Source organism: Anomalospiza imberbis, chromosome 1, assembly GCF_031753505.1.
Source record: "Anomalospiza imberbis isolate Cuckoo-Finch-1a 21T00152 chromosome 1, ASM3175350v1, whole genome shotgun sequence".
NCBI classification, from domain to species: Eukaryota; Metazoa; Chordata; class Aves; order Passeriformes; family Viduidae; genus Anomalospiza; species Anomalospiza imberbis.
The window spans coordinates 57,956,352-57,979,091 of record NC_089681.1 but is presented as its reverse complement, the minus strand read 5'-3'; the positions used below and the strand labels follow the sequence as shown (position 1 = coordinate 57,979,091).

General features: G+C 35.1%; 1 long non-coding RNA gene across 1 annotated transcript; it reads left to right on the top strand.

The window, feature by feature from the left end:
* The first annotated feature begins 1,962 nt into the window (after positions 1-1,962).
* On the top strand, positions 1,963-5,346 carry LOC137478861 (uncharacterized). Its single transcript, XR_011001856.1, has 3 exons — positions 1,963-2,703; positions 3,060-3,163; positions 3,918-5,346. It is a non-coding gene; the product is annotated as an uncharacterized lncRNA (long non-coding RNA).
* The last annotated feature ends 17,394 nt before the right edge of the window (positions 5,347-22,740 follow it).

The window sequence follows — 22,740 nt, the reverse complement described above, 5'->3', positions numbered from 1 at the left end:
ATATTTGTATACACCAAAAGATATTCCCCCTCCCCCCACCCTCGGGGTTATTACCTCCTCCCTGCCTTTATATTTATATATATAAAAATATACTTATATTTTTCTCTGGAATATGCCAAAGTCTTCCAGAAGTATATTACTAATGCAACTCTTATCTTTCATATGTTGTTTACTCTTTTCTTATCTTCTTCATGTAAGGAGAGTTTTTTTTTTGTCGTAGATTTCATTTTGACACAAGTCCTTTAGAAAACAAATATCCTGTAGCGTCTTTCAGGTAGGTTACATCAAAGAGGACACTTTGCATTTAAAAGACAGTAAAGTTTGTAAAAGTTCTTAGTTCTTTTCAGATTGAATGCCAGAGAATTAAACCTGCCCCGAAGAAAGCTCAAAAAAGCAAAAGTTATTTAGTTTTGTAGTAGAATATGCCTTTTCACCTGGCGAGTGTGAAATTAAAAAAACCCCACCATATTTTAAAATATGAGCTTTTCTTTCTGGCTATTTATGGCGCTCCATATTTCTATCTAGTTATCACTAAGTATCCTACAGAGTACACTTTTCAGAAAGTTGGGAAGATGTGAATGGTGGTCTGAAAAAAATGAAAAATTACAAGGGAAACATACAGGACCCTTGCTAGGAAGCTTTACAAGTACCTGTAGGAGGCTCAGATCAATCCTCAAAAGAGTGATTTCTGTCAAGATTCATGTTACATAGATAGCTGAATCCAATCAGTGAATTTGATTTATGCAAAACATTTGTGGAGTTTGAGGCCTGTAAATTGAAAGAGTTGAGGGAAAAAAAAAGAGACTGGAGAACTGATAAGCAGAAAGCATATGTTTTAGTTTAAGAGTGTGGATTTTTTATCTTGTAAATAAATTTAGATCCAGCTGTAAAATTGGCCTGTGGACTGGAATTTTTTTGGCTACAGTATGTGTGAGGAGTCCACAAAAGACAAAATTAAACATATACTGCAGTCATATGCATGCACAGAAAGAGAGGCTACATTTTAATTTATAAAACACTAAGAAGTAGCTTGTACACATTATCAGTATTGGGTAAAGAGGAAGAAAGCAAAACTGAAAATTATCTTTTGGTCGACCGGACATTAAAATTATGCATCTGTAGTTTTTCTGCTGAAACCAGTAGTTTAGGGGGATTGTTACAAAAAGGAAATGTATATTCCTGAATATTATTGTATTGTTAGTGTGTTTTTTTAATTGCAAATGGTTTCTTGTACTACCTATATGTTTTATTCTAATAAACAATGACATGACTTGCTCTCTGTTACAAGACTGTAGTGACTGCTGCTAATATTTATCCACTCCCTGCATTTACAGCTTTGAGGAAACTGGAGTGTCAGTGGGCATTCTCCATAGCCATTAGCATACTCTTGGTTTTCAGTTCCAGTTAACAAGGACATGCCTTCTTTTCTTTCTTAGTTTGTAAGACAACTGAAAGTTAATGGAGAAGAAATTTTTCCTGAAAATTAATTTTTGCAATTATTCAAAAAATCACCATTACCCTTCTGCATCAAACCTAGGATAACTTTGTTAGCAATACAGGGTGGACCTGGAAAGTACTATTCAAACTTTCCTATACATAATTAATTCAACAGATGTGCATGGTGGAAGATAACAATCTGAAAAAGCTCTAAACTCTACTTAACCTCCTTTACTACACAGGATATGGGTTTTTGTTCTACAGCATTTAGCAGAGCATGGGCTCAGAATTAAACATATGCTTAGGTTCCTAGTTCAGTGAAAATCAGTTTCAGTATGTTTTTAGGTATAATGGGAGGTCTAATGAGAGGCAGAATATGATCAGTTCAGTCGTATAATTGGGTTATAGCACAGCACTGTCAGTGGTCATTACAAGTTCAGAGAGGTCTCTTTCACAGAGCTATGAATTACCAACTTGTGCTTTCCATCTCTTTCTACTTTCTTTTAAACTAATGATCTGTGTTGGAGCAATAATGGTATTCTTAGTAAAGTGTAATACAGAGAACTCTTGTCTATCCAGGAGCTGCACAGATTCTAGGGGCTAATAGTAGAGGGCTGATTTTTTTTTTTTTTTCCTTCTAGCTCTTTCTGTGCAATGGATGCTGGTCTGCTCTCCTGTGGAAACCTCTAGAAGAATATTCATAAGGGTATAATGCAGCTAAATATCTGGATATTAATTAAGGATTGATATATAAACTCAAGGTAAGTGTTCTCAGTGATATTGCTTTTTGGAATTTCCTTTTCTGTTTGTTTATTTTTTTCCCACATTCTCTCCAAATCTGTTTTCCCCAATTTAATATTTTAGATTTTTATTTTCTTCTCTTTTTGCTTGAATTCAGTTTAAGCTTGAGTTTCCCTGTTCTTCCTTGTTTCCAAATGTATGTGTGTTTTCTTTTTGTTTGTTTATTTTTGAAAGAAAAGAATCCTAGAAGGTAATAAAAAAGGGCATTTTCTTTGCCACCTCTTCTGACTATGTTCATGGCTTTGACAAGTAGGAAATAAAACCTACAGAATGTCCATGGCATGTAAAATGTACCATAGAATGAATCATTTTCAGCAGCCTTGGTGAAGTGGGAGATGTTCTTTTTGGAACTGGAACCATCCACCTACTTCTGTTCATTACACTGACACTGCTCTGTTCTCTTCTCTGAACTCTGAGAGTTACTTATCCACCCACATGCTTAATCTACAGAAACCATTCTGAAAGGTTTGTTCCTTACCCTATAATCTTTTATACTTTCTACCCTTTTTGTGTCATCAGCTAATTTAGACTATTTTTTAAATTAAGTAATATATGTTAAACCACATCAATATAGGGTTTTACTTGAAGCCATAAAATTCTAAAAATTCATATTTAAGTAAACATATATATTACAACAGACATTTTATACATAAAATATGGATTGTATATAGTTTTCTGTGAGAGATTATAATTAGATTTTTAATTTCATATTTAATATTTCAAGTATTTGAAAAATGTCTTGCTTACTATATTTTTATTATAAAATGGTTTAATTAATTTTAGAAAAAATAGTTAAGAGTCTTTAATGTCATTTTCTCTAGAATAATTCTTTCCATTTGGTAAAGGCAATGAAATTAAGTATTTACAATTTCAGAGCAGAAGAATATTAGATGTGCTTTTGAGAAGCAAAAGTATGAAATCTCCTGTATGTGACATGTTTTGTATTGGCGTTTTGGTGGGTCTCTCTTCTTCTTTCCCCTGTTCTCTCTTCATTTTTAAAGCAACTTTCTACCTAAAAAGAATTGCAGCATATAAGACATTCACACACTCTTACTTGCAGCAAATCTGGTAGTTGAAGTTTTCACAGCTGCTGGGAATTACATGTGTTGCTCATCTCTCCTGCCCTCTGCAGCTGTGCCTGCTCAGGAATTGTGCTTCTGTCCCTGCTTTCCATCTATATAATGCTTCCAGTCCCCAGAGCCAGCTCATTCTACCTAGAGCTGGTTCATCACAGCAGGCAGTCCAATGTATTATAAACCAAATTTCTAATCCCAAAAGAACTTGGTAAAGGAAGCCTGCCCTAATACTAAGAGAAGCAAATTATTTCTGAACTTCATGCTATGATGGTTGTGTTGCTCAAATTCCTTATTTAGCAGATAGGTGCTTCTGCATGTAGCATATAAGCAGTTACTGATGAGCAGACAGTCCCCAGCAAAAGGTGTGATGGAGGTTATAAAGCCTCTGGCATAATTTAGTGATTGATAATTTGTGTTTATTTTGTGCAAAGGGCCTCTTTGACATTCTCTTTCCCAGGTGCCTTGACTGGTGGATGTATTTTACTGAGATGGATGTGGATTTGTTAAAACACTCTTTTACTTTTTCCACCCTTTCATGTGGTGTAATAGGTTGAGAGAGTAGATTAATATATACTCTGCTTTCTAATTCACTAGTTTTTTCAGAGAGAAAATGTACCTAGATGAGTTTGCCCCTGACATCTAAATAAGAAGTTTGACAACAAAAGTTGTGGACAGCTAAGCACATCTGGAAGATAAGCGCAAAAATTATAAACCTGGTGCTATAACTGCATTCAATCTATTCTACATATGTGCCAAAGTCTTCCCTCTTCCCTTGCTCATGCTTTCATAATTCATGGCTGTAATTCACCTGGGGGTCGCTGAAGCTCTGTCAATGTTTAATTGTTCTAATTACCTAATTATCTGCTCTGGTGAAGTGGTGAAGCCTTGACATTTCACATTTTCCCTAGGAATATGCATCTGTGGGATATATAAGTCTCTGTATTTGGTAAATACAGGGAAAAATAACTCAGTTAATTTTCAGTTGCAAAGTCTACACTGTTACTGATTTCTTACACTGGGCTACTGAGCCCCTTGTATTCTCAACCTGTAAATCTTTGTGAGAGGTTTCCTTTTTAAATTAATCTACTTAGTTATGAATTTTCTGGTGAGATGGGAAGGCTAAAAAGGATGTGTCAAGTGATATTTTTGCAGGCTAATCCAATTGATTTGGAAATCACTTTACACTGTGTTCCATTGAATAGCAAAGGAGAATCATGGCTTCTTCAAGCAAGAAAGTTACCATGTTTACAGATGCTGATGTTCAGAGATCATAGTGGCAACTGCTGAGTGACACTTCAGGAAGAACTGTAATAGATGGTGAGATTACAACTTTGACTTTAGAAAAAATGACAAGCATCTTTCTTCAATAAGTAGGTTTTTGCTTCTATGTTGTGGATTTTCCTTGCAGAAGAAGAAGCTTCAGTCAAGTTAAACTTTTGTGCAGTAAATGTTTCTGTAGTAAAGAAAAATGCAAGAGTTGAGGATCCTAAATGCCATTTACTGTTAAGAATTATTTCTTTAATGCATCTTTTGTTTTTCTTTAACTTCTCTGAGAGTGGGAAAGAAAACGTTCAGTGTTTGCGTAAATGTTTCTTCACAGCTGAGTGATGCCAGCTGATAAATGGCAGGTACTAAAGAAAAATGCTTTATGTAGTAGCTGTTCCTTCAATTTTTGAAATAAAATTACTCCTGAAAGGCGAGAGAAGGCTTTGTGTTAGCTTTGACTGTAGAAATGAAAAAACAGGTAGAAAATAGTACAGTTCTACTAATAGCAGTTAAATAATGCCTGTGCTCTTAGTGTAATGGGACAAGTACTGCCAATTTTCTGTTTTCTTTCACTGGATGAAAAGCAAGAGGATAATTTTATTTAATCAGGTGGATTTAGCTGGATGAATGCATGAAAGGAATGGGGTGCAAAAAGCACTGCTTTTTAAGAAGAAGGATCATGTACAAGCTCTGTTCAGCACATTGGAGGATTTCAGTATGTGTAACTACAAGGATTCATGGAACCAAGTCAATAAACTCCTGAAGATCAATGTCTCTCTCTCCCTCCTCCCCTCCTTACCTCCATATGTAAAGAGGCAGCATGCCTGTTGTAAAAATAATCACACACTTTTTCCTCATGTTAGTGCCCTGTGTCATTCAGAGAAAAGTCATTCTTGTACTGATGATCACAGTAACAAAGCTACAGGAGCAGGAAGAAAGCTGCTTATTGTGAGGCCTTAGTGTTAGAAGGTCTGCTGATTGTTTGGACAAGAGAATTCAAATATCAGGAGAATAGGTAATGCCAGAGAAGAAGCTAAAAATCATTATATCTATCAGCCTTCATCAATATTGTTGTGATTTAGGCCCAAGGAGCATGTTTCTTGATGCCAGTATAATTTTCAAAGTCTCACTAAGCAAGTGTGCTTTCTTGATAAAGCTCTGGAGTGGGATTGGCAAATGTGCATCTAAAGCTTATCTAAGGCATTGGGAGATTTGCTGAAAGTGACTTATCACCAGTCTATGCCACATTTTTTTATAAGTTAAGGCTTTATGTATTAATATGTGAATTACCTTCTAAAGATAGTATTTACATATGAAAAGTCTTTGTTGAGCTGTAGATATGGCTATTTCCCCAATTTATTACATTTAAACAAGTACCTTAAAAAAAAAAAAAAAGCGCTAATTCTACAGTTATGTTCCTGCTGTAAAGCTGAGATTTGTTGAGAGACACAAAGAGGATAAAGACATACGTTTGGTATTTTTACTTCTAGACTGGTGAACCTGGAAGTGCTTTTAAGTTCCCTGCCAGATCAGAGCAAGTTTTACTGGATTCCAGTCCTCATCTGTGTGCCTTTATTTTTTGTGGGGAAATTGCTCATGTGCTTCCTTCCTAGCTTTTTCTCTCAAATGGGTTGGGGGAGGGGCTGCTGAAATTTGCTTTCTAGAGGAGACCCCTTTGGGAAGTTCCCTCCCAAATCAGGACACATACATAGCTGGAGTTTGTGGTTTTGTGACACAGTCAAGCCAGTGAGACTCTTTGTGACTTCTGAAGGTGGTGGTCTTACTTTACTGCCCTCCTCCCACTCTGCAAATATTCAGATTCTTGTCTGATCCCATGTGAAGTCAATTAGTGATGAAGTCAGAAAGTTATGTCAGCACAAACTGTTCAAGTTCTCTTGCAGATATAATTTCTTCTGGTTCATTGTGTGAAATTGCCTTATGCTTGGAATCCATTTGAAACTGTAGCCCACCAAGAAAAAAAAATGCAGGGAAAGGCAGTGAGTTCCATTTCTGCATTCATTTTGTGAAGGAAAATAGAATAATAATAATAATAAAGTTATTGAGTACTGTTTCATATTTTTGAAACAACAAAAAGAAAATTTGTACAATTTTGTATTTTTGTGCGTGTTTGTGCTTGCTCTTTGAAGTGAAACCTATGTTAGAATATCTTTTAAAATAACCCAGAAGGAAACTGAAGATCAGGAAATTTGTTGTTGAGAGTGCAGTAGGTTATGTACAAGCTTTAGAAGGCGTTTTTTTCAACTAGCTTTGCTAAGACACTTTTTCCTTTGACCTGCCTTAACTCAGTCTTCTCATTTCACTGTCTGGAAATGGTTTGTAAGGATACAGAGTTATTGGCTGTTTCTGATGCTATGTTGCTGTAAGTAAACTGCATAATACAAACACATGTATCAGCATCTGATGGAGCAGTGGCATTAATGATATCAACAGCAGCACTGTGTTCTTTGCATCATTACCTTCTGCCAGGTGTGGAAGAGGAGGAGGAGGAGACAGTCTGTCACAGGCGTGTTTCGGCAAAAGAAGAGACTGTGAGGAAAAGTGGTAGGGCTTCCTACACAACCTGATCCGTTTTCTCATGGTGCCGACTCCCACACTGCCTGGTGTGTTCTTATTAGGAGCTGTCTGCTCATTTCCAGTATCTGTCTGATTCCTTAGAGGACCCTGTTAAGATGCATGGGTCATGCAAAAGCAAAATTTAGTAACACTGTAAAAACAGTACGAGTGCTGAAGCAAATGATCCTTCTCACATACTGTGTACCAGGTAAATTCAAACTGTGGCATAGCAAACTACTTTTTATCAAATAATCAGAAACAGTTTTGTCTGATCTCATTAACACTATATCCCTGAGAGGATCCACAGAAATATGTTTTTTTAAAAAAATAAAAAGTCCTTGATCCCTATTCATTATCACAGTTCAATATACTCGATCTTCTCCCTTGCAACAGTTTTAATTTGTGCTTACCTTAAAAATAATTCCCAGATTTTTCTTGCCATATTTTGCCCTCATAAACTAATCAAATATAAGATGCTACTTGATAACAGGATTACCTTTAGAATAAATATTACAAAATATTTTGATTTATAGGGGATGTCAATGCTTGCCAATGGGTAAAATTTCTTTTCTCTCATGCTGAGTGCAGAAATAATGAATTTCACTGATGGTTAAAAGTCATTTTATGCGTCTCTATGACACTCTTATTTATAAATTGACAGGATTCAATTTAACATTTTGGATATTTTTGTCATCTGAAAAATTTTATTTTTTTTTACCAGTTATGAAATGTTCAACCTTCACTTGCATGCGCTTAGCAAGGCCAATGAAGCAAATGTGTCAAAGGAAAATCCTGCTTTAGGCTAGCCCTTATATGTGCCCTCTCTCTGTTTTTTTCTCTCCTTGCTCTCTTATAAATGCTCTCATATGCATGTACTGGAAATGGACTCTCTTTCTAAAAAGATGAAGAAGAGCATACTGAAGCCCGAAATGAGTAGTATGCTTTTATACCACTGCTTTTTAATTCCAGAATTTAAAATGTTTGAATTAATACTGTGAGACCAACTGGTGGAAGAAAAAAAGTAGTGTATTTATAAAATGGGGTTTAAGGACACACCAAAAAGACCTTAAGCATAGTCTGCACTGGCCTTTGCAGTGCTGTCACTTATGTTGTGCTAGTGAATTTCGTAGCAGGGCTGGGTTTTATTATGTACGTAGTTGAGGCATAGTAGACTAGAAAAAATTAATTTCAATGATCAAGCTCTTTTTGTTATAAGTTTTCCTGTTTTTCTTTGACATGCCTTGTTATTTGTTGGGTTTTTTTTTTTTTTTTAAGGACAGTAAATTTTTTAGTTTTTATCCAAATTAATCATCTTTCCAGTTCCTTTGAGTATGAAAGCAAAGTGTTGGATTTTCATTATAGATACAAACAAATCTAGGAGAAAGCAAATACTTAGGAATAAAGCCTAATTATTATGGCTTCATATTACAAATAAAAGATATGACTTAAATTCTTCTTTCAGTGATAGCACATAAGCTGCACTCTGAGCAAATGCTTAGATTTCTGGACTTTTGGGGAAGAAGCTCGTCTTCCTTTTGGTCTTATGGATAAACTGACTAATGGCAGTTTTAAAACATAGAGCTGTTGAGCTCACCCTTAGAATCACAGAATTCTACAATAGCTTTGGGTTGGAAGGGACCTTTTTAAAATGTGTGTGCAGATAGGGAGTTTTGTAGTGTTTTCATGCAGTTTATGAATTCCTCATGGCAGTGGCTGGAAAGCAGACAATGAGATGTGTGTCCCTCTGGCAAGATGGCAGCACTTCCAGGAAGAGACGCTAGTGGCTCTGATGCTTTACCAGGAAAAGAAGAAGCTTCCAAAGACCTCTTAGACACATGGGATGAAATTATTTTTTCAGATCAGACAGGCAAACTCTGATTTGGCTTCATTTTAGATACTTTGTGTGGTTTTCTTAAGTGCTGATATGATAGTGTTTGATTTATAGCTAGAAACCAGTTCCTGATGAGAAAGCATGAAAAAATTGTTAGAAGGCAGTGTTTTTCTGGTACTCTGCTTCTGATACTCAATCAGACTAATTGAATAAATTCAACTTTTCAGCTTCTGGTAATGTTTAGAAGGAACTAATTTGCTTCTCTCTTATTTGTTTTGAAATTATGTTGTCACCACTGATGACTTGCATTGGTTTCAGTTATAGAACTCAATATTTAGCTAAGACCTTGAACACATGGTGAAGATGTTAATGAATAATTACACTATTCTACCCAGCTTTTAAATTGATGTGTTTGTTTTGAGAATCACTTCTTTTATTTAGAAAGAAAAACAAAGCAGATTCCTGCTTTTCCTTTATCTTGATGTCCTTTTCTGTTCCATTTTAATAGATCACCTCTGCTATATTTCTTAAACTGACCCAAATGAAAGATCTTAATATGGTATTGAAAGCAAGGAGGTAGGTATGAGAGGGAATTAAAAGATTATTAGCATACAGCAAATCACTGGAACTGAAGATACTTTGCAACCTTTTCCTTGATTGTCCCTTTGGGAAAGAATAATATCTTTTTACCTAGTATGTTCTTAGCTCAAAACTCTTAGGATTTAGAGGATATTGAAAACAGCAATGTGTGGAGGCCAGATATATGCTAGAAGGATAAGGATGCCTGTGTTTTGCCATGAGAAGTGGAATTATATCTCAATCCTGTGCACAACAAGCTATTTATCATGCTCAGAAAACAGCAGTAGGTAATAAACTTGAACCCTTTCCAGCTAGGTGACTGTTTTTATATCTCAGAACCTTTTTTTCTTGTGAAGAAAAGATTCTCACCTTCATGTCATGTTGCATTGCAGTTTACTGTGGAGTGCCGCAGTGATTTCTTATTTTAGCTTGTTGCATTTTATCTAAGGGTAACTGATGTATATTAATTTGATGTGTCAAATTATACAATATGGGTCTGAGCTCATAAGTTTCTATTTCCTTTAGGCATTTTGAGGTGATTTCACATTTGTTTTGAATTTGCTAGTCCTTTTAGGGAAAAAAAATCTAGCCTTATTGGGGATCCAGCAATTTCTTTTTGAAAGACTTCAAAATAGGTCAGCTAAATGGAGACTGAATGGGGGACAGGGCTGAGGCTTCTGGTCAGTCAGATATGAGGAAGATATTGGACTCCATTCTGACTCTGAGTGAAGGCATTCTGATTTTTAATACCTGTGAAGAAACTCTGATGTAAGGTATGTCTCTCAGACAAAGATGTTTAGAGGTAATGTTGCTATGGGGATATTTGGGCTCTTGAAGAAGATCCCAGGCTGGGCATGCAGTAGTTTAGTCTAGCATGACAGAATTCAGTGCAAACTTCTGGGGAACAGGCTCAAATCCAGCTCTGTGTAGGATGCCACATAAGTTCAGGGCTGCTAAAAAAGGCCAGATACTACAAGACCACTTAAAATAATGTTGCCAATATGTTTAAAGGCAAAGTATCCTTCCACTGGAAGGATTGACTCTTAATAAAATAACAACAATAATAATAATCATTATTAATAATATTTATCATTGCTAATGATGCAGAAGATGGCATGAAATAATAAATAATAAATTCACTTCTTGTACAAAATTGTTTCCATTATCCTATGTCTTTTGTGCTACAAAGGAACTGGCTTTGTGCATGTAAAAGTTTTAGCTACTTTTAGTAGTAGTGGACAATCAATAATAACACAATTATTGCATATTTTTTATTAATAATTTTAATGCAGGAGACTCTAGTTACATGTCAGTTATTAGGATTAAATTTTACTGTCTCCATCCCCAGAATTGGTTATAACTGTGCTAATAGAGAATCATCTTCTAACAATTGGTAGCTCTATTGGAAGTGAGTAAAAGAAAGAGTGATGGATCCATTTTTCCCCTAACACTTCTCTTGGCCATCTCAAGATACAGGAAGACTTAGTAGACAATACAAAATACAATTCTGGCACGTAAATAAAATTCCCTTTGGTTTTGATTCATCCTTTGTTATTCTCTTCATTACTCTTTTATTCATTGATTTTTTTTTATAATAGGGATTTCATCAAAACTCCTAATATTTTTCTTGAAAATTACTATTTAAGTGTCACATAAAGATTTTGTGAACAGTTCAAATTTCTGTGTCTGTGTGTGGGTATGGTTTTATGGTTTTTTGTGATTTTTTTTCTTTTTTAAAAAAAGGTGTGCTCTGTACTCCAGTAACTTCATTCTTTCCATATAGCTTAACTTTTGACAACTGCAGAAATGACATTCCAAGAATGAAGGGAAAAGGAAAGCTAGTTGGATTTTGACAAGAATGGACCAACCAATAGCAAAAATAATTTATTTTCTTTTGACATAAATGTGTCAATTTTTGAAAAGTATTTAACTACTGCCAAAGCTAGACTGATATTAAAAGCTTTACATTAACCTGACTTTCAGAGAGAATTGAAGTAAACTTTTATTTTAGGTTTGTCCAAACAGTATTTTCTTTCTAGGTCTTATCTTAATGAAAGATTTTACACTATTTTTACAATTGGTTGTAATTTTTTCATTTGAAAAAAGTTTTCTGTTCAATCTAAGAAGATGCTTCCCTATGTGAGTGATTTTTTTTAATCTTTCCTTTTCCATTTCCTTCCTCGTGAAAATGGAAAATTTTCACAAGCAGCAAAAAACTATTAAATGCACATTTCATGTCAAAGTTTGAATAATTTTCTGTAATGAGAACAATTCCCTTTTAGCTCTGCTTCTGAAATCTAAGACTGAAGAAAGAGAGACTTCTTTACTCTTCCAAATTTCGTTCATAAATGCATTGGAAGATTAAGATCTGTGGTGTGTTTGTCATGTTTTCTGCTTCCACCTAAACTGTTTGGAAAGAGAATGCTGCTGTGAATTCTCTATAGAAAAATTATACAGAAGGATATTTCACTGTCTAAAATCCTTCAGCTGCATATTTCTCTATATTCCTTCCTGCTGTTTTGAGCTGTAATTTCACATATAATTATAAAGAATGTAAATTAGGCTCATCATGGGCCAAATTATATTTATTTACTTGAACTAATGCAAATATAAAGATCTTTAAATAGGTAGAAGGCTGCAAAATGTTTTGAAATATATCTGAAATGTATGTTTTAACATAGTGTCAGTACATATACATAAGCAATTGTACAATAAATTCAGATGTTAAAATCCCACTAATATTTCTAAGATTTATTTTATAATGCTGAAGCCTTCTGATTGCTTTAAGAGGATTTAAGTTTGGTCAAGTTCCCAAAGATAGTTCTGTCATTTCTGCCACTTTTCTTCTTCATAAGGTTGCATAGAATTAGATCAAGAAATACAATAACCAGTTTTATCAGAATAGAGAGAAATGTTGGGTTTTAGTGAATATGCTACTTCATCTTTAAACTGTATAAGCTACATAGAGAAGAAAAGCAGAGGTGGGTCGGTGGGAATTTCTTATTTGTCAGCACTCAGATTAGGTTTAAAATAATGCTGAAACTATGGCCTTATCCTTGAATGCTTTTTACTGCTGTTGTGTTTTAACCCCAGCCATTCATCAAGCCCTATGCAGCAGCTTACTCACTCCCCCACCAGCAGGATCAGGGAGAGAATCAGAAGGGTAAAAGCTGGAAAACTTGTGGGTCGAGATAAAGACAGTTTATTAGGGAAAGGAAAGCCATGCACACAAAGCAAAACAAGGAATTCACTGCTTCCCATGAGCAGGCAGGTGTTCAACCATTTCCAGGACAGCACGGCTCCATTACGCGTAATGGTGACTTGGGAAGACAAATGCAATCACTCCAAATGTCGCTTCCCTTTGTTCCTTCTTCCCCACTTTATACACTGATCATGATCTTATATGGTCTGGAATATCTCTCTGGTCAGTTTGGGTGACCTGTCCTGGCTCTGTCTCCTCCCAGCCTCTTATGCACTCCCAATTTCCCTGACAAGGCAGTACAAAAAACAGAAGAGAGCTTGGCTCTTTGTAAGCCCTGCTTAGAAATAACAAAAATATCTCTACATTATTACTATTGTGTTCAGCACAAATCCAAAAAATCCCAGCCCCATATTAGCCACTGGGAAGAATATTAAGTCTACCCCTGCCAAAAACAGCATAAATATGTTACCCGCATTCTGGAATTGTCTCTTTATTTGATAACTTATGCTGGAATCATGATGCAATAGGGAATGTCCCTTCATTACCCTGAATATTTATGTTTCTTGAAAAATATAGCTCTAGTATAGTATATAGTAGATAGTATCAACAGAGAGATTATCGGAGACTGATTTAGAGTGATATGGGTAATGGTGATGATAATATTCTACGGTAAATGAGTGTAGATTTCTCTTATTGTTTTTAAAGGAAAGCTTCTTCTCTTTGTTTGTTTGGAGGTTTTTTTGTTGTTTTTGTTGTTGTTATAATGCTATTTTTCTGAGGTGTCCTACCATTTGCTGAGAGACAGTCAGGAATCCATGCAGTCATGACAGACCATCACCACCAGAAGTGTGAAATGCTCGTAATATCCATGAGCAGTGAGAGGAAATCTTGGAAATCTCTTGATATGACTGCCCAGTACATTTGATTACCTTCTACACTCCACAATTAACCTCAGTTTTCTTCGTTTTTTTTTTCCCTTTATCAGTAGGAATTTATATTAAAATTTCTCCTTTAATAAACGCCCTGAAAGCCCCTGGAGAAAATTCCACTCTCTCCTGAAGCAGAACCACATGCCTGACATGTTGTAAGGCCAAGGGGCTGTAAAGGAGCTCTCTACAGGCAGGCGCCATGGCTGGTGCACAGGCTGCTGTACTAGCTGTCGAGTTACAGTTCTAACTTCCAAATTTAAGGCACCGTGTCCCTACTTGCAGCCCTTTTTTCAACACTTCATTCTCTTGGGAGAGATTTTCCAGCTTTCCCAAAATGGCATGATCATTGGACCTTGACAGCTGCTCCTTTAACAACTGCTATGCATCTGACCACTGACCTTCTGGCTTCCTGTGCATCTGTTGTTGGTTAAAAAGATCAATCTAAGCATGTGGAGAACCTTACTGAATGTACTTATCTGACATTAATTAGCTCCTTCCAGTACAACTAATCAAATACACACACACATAGATTCACTGTTACTACTAATTTTAATTAACATTTTTATGAGTGATAGACCAAGGAATTTCTGTTATTAATTAGTGGAAGAGCATCTCTTGGGAATGCTGCTATGTGTCTGGCAATAGAAAAGAAATTGAAAAAAGAGAGAGGGACATTCATTAATAAAATCTAGGTAAACACTACATCAAGGCACCAAATCAAACTTTTTTCAACTTTAATCTTTGATGAATTTACCTTATATACAGAAAAATATCCTTCTGATTATGGATTAAATGACTATACACAATAATAAAATATATTTATTGGATGAATACATAGGTGAAGGAAAGGTCTCTTCATAAAAATGGGTTTATTAGTCTTGATTCTTCTTGGGTAAGCAGAATAGCTTTTTGTCTGATTGTCCAATTTTGCTGCTATTGGTCTGGCCACCTGAAATCACAGTGGCTAAGCTCAGTGGTTAATGGATTGTAGAGATCTGGTCGGCAAGACCCTTCTCCAAACTGTTCACCTTTTCTCAGCTTTCTACTGCTGCCATCTTCTTTCTTTTGGCATTTGAAAAAAAAAATTAAAAAAGAAGCTGGTACATCAGCATGTCTCACTAAGTTTTATATTGAGGAGGACAGGAATGTGTGATTAGAAGCAAATACTGTCCTTTAGATTTCCTAAATTGCCCTCCACAGTCTGTGACATTTTCTGTGACTATCAATTGCAATGTGCAGTAGCATATCAAAGGGCACATGGTGCCTTGATTAATTTACTTGTGTTTCTGTGCTGTGAAATCTATATTCAGAATATTGTCTTATCCCTAGCAAAAAAGGGGAGAGGATGGGGAAGAAGCCCTGCAAGGAAATATTATTACCTCCACTTGCAGTTCACCAGAGGTTTTCTGTTTGCTTTGGTTTTTCAATGAACTAATCTGCCCTTGATCCTAAGACTATATGAATGGATTTCACAAGTCATAATTTGTATACATAACCTACTGTCTATTTAAATCTCTTATTTAATCTTTTATCCAACTTATTTTTTTTTTTTTAGTTTTAAATCTCTCATTGTGAATGTAAGGATTTGAGCCTTAATATAATAGTGCTGGTATGCTTAGTTTGTTTCTTTTCATTTTTTAACAATCTTGAAGACTTTCCTCTGTGCTTCTGACTGATTCTCATATGAAAAGATTAAATATTCAGAGAAAGATGCAGAAAATTTGGCCATATGTAGGGTTTTTTTATTTGTTTGTTTTTCTCCATGGGATTGATTTTTATTGAGAAATAATCCTTCTGTTTTTCTTCCATATATATCAGGGCTTACCTCTAATCTTAGAATCCAAAGCCTCTAAAATTGCTTTAGATTTATTTTTTTAATTTTCTTTTGCAGATTGGCATGTATTTCTAACATCTGATTCAATATTACTTATACTGTAGTTTTGACTTTAAACATCTGAGAAAAATTATTTATGTTCAAAGTAAAATTTATTCCTAAAAAAAATATTGACATTACTTTCATCCTCTAAATTGATTCCTTTGACCTTTTTTGTAAATTTTGTTACTATTGCTGGGTAAGGTGGAAGGAAGGAGGAGCTGTATTAGGTGAAAAGGTAGTTAACCAATATTTTTGTAATTTTTGTTTATTTTGTACTGTATTAATGTGGGAATGAGCCTTGTTAAAACCACAGCATTTTAATGGACACAAGTTAAGAAGGGATTTCTGAAGGAAATCCAACTTTGTGATCCTAAAAATTATAGCAGCAGACATGGCCAGAGGTTTCCTGTTGTCTTAGATGCAGCAAGCTGATCTTACTCCCTTGCATTTTCCTTCCTCACTCTGCCTCACCCGAAACAGAAACACCTTTCTGCTTCTCATCCAGAATGTACACTAACTCACCTGTTCAAACGAAAGAATTTTCTCTTGTTCCAACTTCTGTGTTTTTTTCCCCTTTCATGAAATACATGAGCATCCCTGAATACTGAGTATCAGCCCAGAGCTAGAGTTTACATAACAGAATTCTTTACAACTTGTGAGCAGAGCTGCAGTGCTGTCCAGGTGTGCAGTGTCCCTTATGGAGCAAGACAACACATTGTCTATGCACCTTTGGCAAGGCTTTTCCAACATAAAGGATTCTATGACTATGAAATAGTACTAAACTCCACTAAATGTGCTGCTGCATGTTTTTGTTATCTTTTCCTTTAATGTAGCCATTTACAATTATGAGTTAAATCATGTCTGCTTGGTATTTACTGAGAATGTCTCCTTTTTTTTCTGGTTTGTTTTTGGTTTTGGAGTTTTTTGACAGGATAGTTCAGAGAGCTGGTCCTAGTGATGTAAAATGCCTGTCAACAGAAAAACTGATTATATCCTTAATGGTTCTAACTTCAAACACAAGGAAGCCTATTAAGAAAAGCGCTGAAGAAAAGGAAGATTTTGAATCTTTAGTTCAGCTTGATCTTAGTAAACTAAAAGATAGGGGAAAAAAAAGATTAAATGATACAATCACAGGATATTACACTGAATAATCTTTGAGTAACAAAGCTTAATGAAGAAGTCATTACATTTTTGGAGGATTGTCTCTTCCATTCTGTCTATATTCTTGTTACATTCATGTCAGTATTTTTAAAGCTTTTTTTATAATGGTTTTAAAAACTTTTTTTATAAGTATTTTTATAATACTTTACCTCTAGGAGAGATGATAAAGATAATCTAATCAATAATATGATCAATATGCTGTGCTTCCTTTGTAAGAAGGAAGAGACAATCAGCTTGTCTAGTTAAAGCCAGTGGCGAGGGTTAGCCAACATCAATTTCTGACTTGTTTTTACTAGTGATTTCTCTCTAATTAGAGGGAGGGGAGGAAAAATGTTGAAAAATCTTTTTCTGTGTCTTTGAAAAATGGGTCTTTATGGGTCTTTGCACTGGGATTTTTTCCAATAGGTCAAATAAATTCTTATATTTATTTAAAAAAAAACTCTGTTAATTCTGAATTTCTTCACAGATAATTCCTGATATGCAAACAGCCTCTGCAATTTCTTGCCAAGATTTCCTTACCTATCTTTAGTGATATGCCAGAGAGAGCTAAAAGTGCTTCCTTTGAAAACATGGGATCAATAGGTGGTTCGGAGCTGATTAGGTGATTCTACCAGCCTGATAAATTCCCTTATGAAATTTGGCTTACAGAAAAATATAGAAGTGCTAAAGATGGGGAAGATATGTTACTGGCTTTGGCTGCAAACAAGTGATAAGAGCCTCTTGTGTAGTTTTCATGCTTTCTTAGCAGTTTGTTACCTGCATTTTGGCAAATAGCTTCCATCCTCTCTAGCTCTTCTTGCCAGCCCTTCTTCTGGCTCATGTAGTCAAACCTGTGAGCTGAGATGGGGCTGCTCTCTCTCCCCTCTAATCGTTCTGCTTTGAAAAAACCATCTGTCTAATGAATTATTGTAGTGCTTTTGTACCATGAGGAAAATAAGTGTGAAGCTGTTAACTTGCTATCCTTGGATGTTGTCCAATAACTTCCTCAAAGTTCAGCTTCCAAACTTGCTCACTGTCTTTCAGATCACTAAATTAATATCTCTTCTATTCAGCTTTTTAATATTTGTCACTCGGCAAAAGGCATTTTTCTCTAGCTGAAGATAATTAGATACCTGGTTAATGTGCTCTGTGTATTTACTCATTATTAGAGCTTAATCCTAAAGTGACAATACTGTCTCTGCTGATAAACAGGATGAAATCCCCATACATATTCTACTCCATTATTTTTCCTAATCATTTTAAAGCAATTGCTCTGAAGATTTCTGAGTGTGATTCCCACAAAATGCCTGATTCTCACCATTCCCTGACCTTATTCTCCCTTTAAATCGTGACGATTTTAACTGTCTTTTGCAGTCTTAAGCATCGCTGACTTGTCCACTCTGTATCCAGTTTACTCTGTGGGATGCTATCTGGAAAGTTTCTGGTTTCCTTGGTCAACCACAGGGTATGTCTGTGCCAGAGCATTGAGAATGAATGTGCTGCTGGTCCCCAGAGACACTGTAGCACCATCTGTGAAGAAATATTATGGAAGAGGCTAATTTAAGTTCTGCTTTAGTTGGATAGACAAGAAAAAGTATCTGTCAATATTTGTAAAGGTAGAGAAGATCAAAGACATAGAGCAGACTTCTGGAAATTCTTTAGAAGCAAAGGTAATAATTTGAATTAGTTTCATGCTAGAGCAAGTACACAAGGAGTTTTGGAAATTTAATATAATGCAGCTTTACCGCTAACCAGCATGTGAATACAGGAGATTAGAATCACAGAATCACTATGGTTGGAAAAGACCATCAAGTCTAATCTTTAACCAATCACCACCGTATCAACTAGAGCATAGCACTGAGTGCCACATCCACTGGTTTCTTGAACACCTCCAGAGACTGTCTCTCCACCACCTCCCTGGGCAGCTATTCCAAAGTTTAACAATCCTTTCCACCTTTATTTACATCTGCAGTTATCACTTTGAAATGTTTATCTGTCTATCTATCCAGTAATAAATGTGCCAAGACACTGATGTTTTATATTAGCTCAGTTTTCCCAGAGTTCAAAAAACAACTTTGAGACATTTCAGTGTTAAGTATTAGGATTTTTGAGTATGCTTCAGAAAGGAAGATTTATGTGGATATTATCTAAATTAATTTCTTGTCTTTGTAAAATTTACACTTTAAATACATAATACTGTGCATCACTGGGCTGCTAATAGGCTTGTTTCTTTCAAAACTTGATTCCAATTTATTTTTATCTACATGCAGTTGTGGCTGAATGTTCTTTTGCATCTGAATGGAATTTTTATAAAAATGCTAGAGAGTAAAATTTCAAATAAATGCAATTAAAATTGTACAAAAATATTAACATGAAAATAAAAAAAATAAAGCTGAAAGTATGCCACCTGGCAATTCTATTGCCACCTGGCAATTCTATTTAAAAATTTACTATGCAGATTTTCAGGTTTTCAGACCTGCTACACAGGTTTTCAGACCTTAAAGCACTTACTCCTCAGAGTCCCTTATACCTGAAAGTTTTCAGAACATTTATTAATTTGCTCTCTAAATCACGCCTGTTATCTTTCTGTAAATGGAGCCTTGTGGTAAGATGTTTGGCCTCTCTTTATTGTTAGCACTGTGTATCCTGAATTTTGTTCAATTTTGTGATAAAAGGTACTAATATGAAGTGATGATTTTTGGAACTCTGGAAAAAAGTGCTTAGTTTGGAAATATCTTTTATGCTATAAAATGCTGTGAGATGCATGCATTGCATGTTCTCAAGAGCTTTTTGAAAATAGAGTTTATAAAAAAAATGTTGCTCCATACAGGGAATGCTTTGTGTGAGCGTCGTCTCACTGTGAAGCTTACGAAAATCTTATCAGCTGCTGTAAATACAGAGTTGTTTTTGTTTGTTTTTAGTGATCAATACCAAATATACCAAGCATTCCTGTGTGAAAACTTCAGTGGTGTTTATAGTGAAAACAAGGCATTTTTCTACCCAAAGCACTTCAAGATTAACTAACTGATGTGTCATTACACGGGTGATGATTGTCTGTAAGGTCTTCTTCCTCTTTTCATATTTTAACTAAATACTGTGAGAGAGCCATGCAAGCAGAATTGTCTTATTAAAAGATGATTTTTGCAGTTATGAAAAACATAATAATTTTTAAACCTTGCATCATGAGTGTTAAATTAGTTCAAAGGCTTGTATTCATGGGTAGAATATCATCCACCCAAAAGGAACAGTTAATGTGAAGAGATTCACAATTATAGCGTACCAAGGTTTAATGAATTTAACAGACATTTTCCCCTAAATGCTTTTAAGGTGTTAAACATGGTTCATCACACCAAAAACTTGATAGAAAGCAAAAAATGATAATTTTAGGTAGGTGCAAATTAACCATCAAAATTATATTATTTTTTTATTAATGTACTGAGTTAAGTAAAAAGGTATATTCAGATTTTTCTTTATCCACAAATAAAATTTGAATCTGTCCCTAGTACTGTTAGTGAAAAAAAAAAATTAATAGATTTTTGCTATAGCAACACTTTCTCTTCACTTCACACTTCATTTTAAGCCTGCACAGAATCTTCAGCGTTTCATCTAAGAGGCAACTGCACAGGATAAGGAGGTGATAAAAGTAATGAAGGATAGCAAAGCCCTCTCTACACTGTTTTGGGAATTTTCAGATAGGTTTTCCTAGGCAGAATTTCTGTTTTCAAGTTGGACCACTGAGCATGAGTGCATTATTAAATTTGAGCTTGTCGTGTATAAGATAGGAAATATTAGAATTGATTTGACATCAATTATTCCTTTGTCTGCTATAGATATACACTTTTTGGATGAAAGAATGAAGCAATAGATGCTTGTATTGTGAGCCATGAAATTTACTGAAAAGTTGCTATACCCAGAAGAGTGTCACTTGTGGCAGGTTTCTTCTACCTGAAAGTTGGAGTTCCTCTGTATGACCTATTTTCCTCAAAGTTTTTCAATTCGAGCTGCAAAAAAGCTAATTGCCAAGGCTATTTAAAAAATTCTCTTCATATTGGGGGTAAACTGATGTTCAACCAAAATCTGGAATGCTCTCTCACAATGCACAATAGAATGCTCTTCTGCTTTACTTAGTTGGTTTATTTTTTTTTTTCAGCGCTACAATAAATATTTTGGTTTTGTAAGCCAGAATAGCAGAAGAAGTTGGAAATATGCGAGATTCACTCCCTAAGTCACACTCTGAGATTATTCAAATAATGATGAACAACTATTTACCTTCTTTGTCTCGCTATGAAGTCCAATGTCAAGATATGCTGATATTACACTTTCTAGGGAACTTGGAGAACTGGAAAATCATGGGCAATTAATGACTTTGAGAACATAAAATAACTGCAGATATTGCTGGAAATTCTTGCAACAGAAGCTCTTACAAGGATACTTAGAGTGACATGTAGTATATAATTTTTAGTAAAAGAACATTCTGTCCTGGCTGCCTAAGGAAGCCATGAGAAAATGCTGAAGCGAAACATGCTGATGTGACAGAAGTCAACCTCAAATCTATATTCTGTAGATCTGCTTCATTTTCAACTTCAAAACATTTGAGTGTCAAGTAACAAAACCTATCCCTAAATTTGTTTCCAGTGTTCCTATGGTTAGACAAAGTTTGTTATGGTTTCTCCAGAGGAAAATTTCAAAGTAAAATTTCGACGATAGATTTGCTGCTCTGCAGAAAGTGAGTACTGCTATTCTGTGCTAAATTACAAATTTAGCAAATATTCTGTGCTAAATTACAAGAGTGAAAGATAAAGCTGCTTGCTCTATATGAAACTTGTGATATTCGGAAAAAGCAATATTTTGGCAAGGTTATTGTTCTTCCTGTGACATGGTTTTGGAGAAGGAGGCAGGGTTTGTCAGTATGGTATTGTCAATATGTCTGCCTGAAGTCCATGATTTCTGTTGGCTGCTCAATCAGTAAAATGTTTGTCACAATCAAGAACAGGATATCTTCCAGCAACTATACACAGTGTATAATTTTGCAACATATTAAAATAAGATTCTTTTCAAGTGATGTCTTTGAGATATATATATGTATACATATATAAATATATATATAATTAAAATAAGTTGGATATCTTTAACTTGTGCAAAAGGCTGGCTTATATTCTTGGAGACCCACTGATAGATGAAAAGAGTTTTATTTTCTTTCTTTCATTACTTTCTCCCATTTGCAATGGATAAAGGAAAAAAAGTGAAGAATAGTGGAAAAGTTAAAAGGAGTCAGACAAGAAAAAGGAAAAATTTCATCCCTCAGACATTCACTTAACTGTTTGCTAATCAACAATATGCAAAGATTAATACTTTCAGTGTTTATTTCAGAAATATGTAGCATTTTGAAACAGGATATGTGCTGTATGTCAGTAAAACTGTGAACCTTTGGGCTGATGGACAGCTCAAACTTCTGTATTTACAACTTCCTGACCTTTGGATCCATTTGTGGGTTTTAAGCTCAGCAAAAAATCCTGTGCTCATGCTCAGTTTCAAGAAGTACTGCCGTACTTCACAGATGTTGTGTAACTGGGGCTGGGTGTGAGATGAAAATTGAATTTTTACCTCTCTTACCACACACAGTTTACCACCACAAGGTCTTTTTTTCCAACATAGAAAGAGCAGGAGAATTCATCTAGTCTTTAGTCAGTAAAACTAGTGGTTTCCTAGAAAGCAACCTTCATGACCAAGTGGAGCTGACAAGACATTTTGCTATGCAGCTCTTAGACAGCACAGACTCACAGACTAAAACTTATTACAAAACCCCTTGCTTTTGAGAAATCCTAATTGTTTTAGAAAAAAATTAAAGATTTCATATTTTTGCTTTGAAAATAGAAAATTGTGCTAGTAATTTCTTCATAATAAAAATTTATAAAATTGAAATTAAACATGAAAACAGTGAAAGAAGAATTATTGAATTTAATTGAAATTGAAACTTTGTTTTAAAAATAAGTTTGGCCTATTGCAGAATGAAGGCTTTTAAGCTCCAG